Here is a 4,717-nt window from a genome sequence, read left to right as displayed (position 1 = left end):
TGGCAGGGGGTAGTGGCTGGGGTGCTCTGAGGTGCAGCCAGGAGAATTGCTAGAAACGGACCATTAAGGATGATTCTGGCGAGAGCTCAGAAGAAAAGGGGAAGGCTGTAGGGAAAGCCTCCGTCTTCTCAGAGAAAACCGAGGTGTTCCCAAGATCCTCAGGGCTTCTTCTCCCATCGCAGGCCTAGAGGGCAAGGGCCAGGGGGTGCAGAACGATTTCAAAGGAGGGGCATCAGCCCAAATGGAGTGAGGCAGTTCTAGGAGTGGTCCACATGGCAGAGACAATCAAGCATGGGATGCGTGAGCGTCTTGTATGGACCGGATGTGGGCCACGTGGGTGGAGGGGCCTGTTGAGCCTTCCGGTCCTTCCCGGAGGCCCGTCCCCTGTAGCAACAGAACTGCAATGGGACGGAGTGGGGGGAAAGAAGGCGGGACAGAGGCGGCGTGGACGGCTCGATGACCCACCCAGGCTGTGCGAGGGAAATGCAAGCGAGAGGTCCCCAGAAGCACCTGTCACGTAAGACCGCGCTGACTGGCAGTGGATACAGCTTTACAACCAAGGAAAGAACATATGTAGCTATAATGTCATGTGTTAAGAAAGTCCACGAAGAACCAGATTCTAACGTGAGGACGCAAAAATGATGGGGCGTATTGACTCGAGCCAAAGAGAGGAGGGAGTGGTTTTGGGGGAGCAATGGGGCACAGACCACCTCCTTGTCATGGATATGTGACAAGGTTTTTCCCGAGAATAAGAAAACTGGCTCAGGTGCCAAGATTCAATCCATAGAAACAAAAGGATTTAACCTAAGTCTAAACTCATTTTTCTCAAAGCAAAGCTCTGATAAATTCTTGACGTGCCTTAAATAACTCCTGGAGGATAATTTATCAATTAAATGTTGGAAAACACAGTAAAGCCCATTATCAATGTGGAATTAGTTAGGACTGACTCAGATTTGGTTGGGGCTATGAACATGATGGAATGCTAAGCTGAAAGCGACAAAGTCATCTCTGAGAATTTATCATCATTTAAACTAGAGTTACTGAAGTCTCACTTATGTCTCCTTAAGCCACATCGGCCTGGACACTCATGGAGTCACAGGAATAATAACATGCCTGATGGCCCCTCATTCTATGCCAGCACCCTTGACATTACGGTCCTTTCCTTCTTCAAGACATTCAGAGGAGAGCTCCATTTATACCCCCAAACACTTATGATTTCAGTTTCACATTTGTTGGCCAATTTTGTTGCTAAGTATTTTTTTTTTTTTGATAATTTCAAGTCGCCCACACTCTGGAATTAGATAGGCATGACTGGCTCTGGCTTGACGCATAGACTCTAATCGCCCCGCCTGCCAGGTCTGGAGCAATTCAATCCCTGCACCCAAAAGATGCAACTTGAAACCACGCTTAGGACACTATGAGAAATTCTGAACGTGGAAGGAAATGGGCGCAAAAGACAGAGATGACAACTCTGGGTCCTATTTGGATTACGTGGTAAGCTTGGCTCTCTGGAACTACAGGACTAGGTTGTAAAACAGATGCTTTGTCACAAAAGGGAGAGCAGAGGTCATGAGGAGCCTATCCAAACTCACTAAAAACAAGTCCTTCTGTGCTCACACTATCACTCCTGGAGAGTGAAAAGATAAACAAGCAGGATCCCAAGGACACCGAGTCTAGGAAGTGTTAATTTCAGAGTAATGCGGTGAGGTGCCTGGACCCATCCACCCAGACTTAGGGTTCATCAACCAGAGCAGTGACCCCAGGTTCTCTGTTCAAGCCCATCCTGTCCACCGTTCCAGTTAATGACTTAGGGGAAGGCTCAGGAGATGGTCATACCAAATTTGCAAAGAAAATGAAGATGCTAGTTACAGAGGAAAGCACCAGAACAAATACTATCTGGAGAAACTGAAGTGAGAGACAAAAAGTAGCAAGTGAAATATATTAGTACCAGTGCTTAGCCCCAATAGTAGCAATAACAATAGCAGTATTAATCATAAAATATAAGAATAAAAGTAAAGATCAAATTTAAGGATGAAAATAATTATACAAGGATAGGACTTGAAGAAAACTGGAAGCTTATATTTTCTTAAATTTGGATTTTAAATTAAGTACATATTTACTATTTACCATCTCTACATCATTCCCATTTTTTTTTTTTTAAATAAGAGCTTTAGCAGTCTCTTTGTATTCTATATTGGTCAGAACACATTTTTTGTTATAATCACCTGTTGAAGAAGAACATTACCAAACTGGAATGACTGTAGAAGTGTACAAGCAGGATGGTAGAATATAGAAATGTACAGCCAGCAAGAACCTGGAAGACCACAACCCCGACATGAACAAATTGAGACTATCGAGATCCTAGAAGACTGAGATAGTATCACCATTTTATCAAAGCACACTTAAAACCCAATCTATATACAGGTCACATAAAGAACATTTACAGGAATTAAGATTATATAATCTGGAAGAAGGAAAACGTAATGGTGGAGTGGTGAGAGGGGAGGTTACCTAACAGAGAAGCCATCAAGTGAGTCGAGAGGGAAGACTCAAGATCAAGGGTATGAGTTACAGCAGGGAGGTGAGTTAGAACTTTATACCGGTGAGAACTGTAAACAGCCAGAGAGGCTCATTTCTCCACGAGGAGAGGGCAAGGTCACCAGGAATGTTCAAAGAATGAGTGATCACTCATTGGGAACGCTGCAGAAGAACTCACAACACTGAACAGGAAAGTGAAGGCCATTGAACTGTCCGATTCTGAACTTCACGAAACCTCAGAACCTGGCCTAAAGTCACCAGCTTTTTATTGTGTGCAGTGAGGACATTAAGAAAAACAACCACCATGTACAATAACTGCACTTCATTCAGGACATTTCTACCCCCAAATTTAATTAAGTTCAAAACCAAGGACTTTCCTCCAACTTGAAACAATTTGGCTTTATTTTCCTCATTCACCACGGGGCTGGTGAATTTCCTCTTGGGGGAACATTGGATTTCCCAAAGAAGGCCATCGAACCATAGCCCATTCCCCATGTTTTCCGACAGTGTGACGTCAGCGCTCCTCCCATTGAGTGATGGATTCTGCGTTCTTCCCCTTGGGCCTGGCTGGACCCTCGTGGTGGCCTCACCAACGAAGTCTGGCAAAAATGAGGCTCTATGACTTCCACTGCTCGGTCATTTAAACAAACTCCATGGCCTTTCACCTTGTTCTCTTGCTTGGGGGCCTCCTCCTGGGAACCCAGCTGCCACAGCTACAGGGACGCTCAGGCCACGCGGAAAGGCCAGGCATGTCTCAGTTTTCCAACCAATTGCCCAGCTGAGGTCCCAGACAAGGAAGGAAGGTAGGAAAATAGAGGTTGGAGGTATCTGACGCATGAGAGAGAGAGAGTTCAAGAGATGGCTCCACACTGGTCAGAGAATAAATTCTATTTTAAAACAGCCGCTGTGTGGGACAAGCCAGTTGGACAGCTCGGTGGCGGCCCAGATGACTCGAGATGAATTCCGCCGTCCTAGGGCGACCCTCAAGGCCAGGAGGGGCCATGCAGGGCTGGTATAAACAATCTCACATAATTATAAAAACACCCAAGCTCATTACTGTCTAGGACTCATAATGCAAATGTGTGTTCTCATTTTTATGGAGAAGGATCCCGCGACTCCGAGACTAGTCAGGACCCGGCCCTTCCCGCGCAGGTCGTCAGTGTTGGCCACGCCCAGGGCGGGCAGTCGGGCAGCTGCCATGTTCCCGTCCTGTCACAAGGCTTGCCAACGCGTGAAGGCCACCACCTCCCTTCCACTGAGCAAGGCCTCACAGCCAACACAGATTTGTGCCAGCAGCTTCCCCAGGGGAAGACACAGCAGACATGTGTAAATGAATGTACCTCAGGCTTGATGTCCTGACTTTATCCAAAACCAAAAAAATGATTTTTTTTTTCCTTTCTTTCTTCTCTGGGGCCATCTCAGCCCCAGCCCACCTCTCTGGCCACAGGCCGGCCCTGTGGCTCCCGTGTGGGTGACATGAAGGGTCCGCGTTCCCTGCCCATCGCGTCTTGCTAAGCCGAGTTGCTGCTAAGCTGACTTGTCTGATTTTTTCCCTTCCTTGCATGTGGGGTCGGCTCCCCGGCAGGGGCCTGTTTCTCTTTACTTATGTCTGCTTGCTTCTAGAGCGCTCTTCCACTTAGGCAAACGGCTTGTATTTTCTTTTCCTTCCCGTGTATAAATAGCAGAACCTAACAAGAATTCAAAGTTGTCTGATTTCTGATTCATTCTCTTTCTACTGTATTACAAAGTTTCGTGCTACAGCACATGGATTTTGTAAGAAACGTAACTCCACAAATGTTCACTGAGCACCAGGCTCTCTGCTAGGAGGGAAACCGACACAGTTAGCTCAAGGACCTTTCGGTCCAGGGGGTGCAGCAGACATGCCACCATCACAATAGTGTGCGTTAAGTCATGTGTTAGGCAAATACAGAATTACCAGCAGGAAGAGCTCCCCCAGCGCAGAGGAGGGGTGCTTTGATTCTGGGGGAGATGCCTCGTGGCACGAAGGGACAATGCCCATGGAGAGAGGGAGAGAGCCCCCCACACACAGGAGAGAGGGAGAGAGCCCCCCACGCACAGGGAGCTGTGTTTCTTCCCTCTGACAGCCTTGAGGCAGTGACGGATGAAGTTCGGACTTTGGAGCTGATGGCAATAGGAATCAGAAAGGAGTCCAGAAAGA

Source organism: Mustela putorius, unplaced genomic scaffold (assembly GCF_011764305.1).
Source record: "Mustela putorius furo isolate JIRA1106 unplaced genomic scaffold, ASM1176430v1.1 tig00000835_pilon_pilon_pilon, whole genome shotgun sequence".
Taxonomy (NCBI): domain Eukaryota; kingdom Metazoa; phylum Chordata; class Mammalia; order Carnivora; family Mustelidae; genus Mustela; species Mustela putorius.
Note: the sequence above shows the minus strand (reverse complement) of the source record.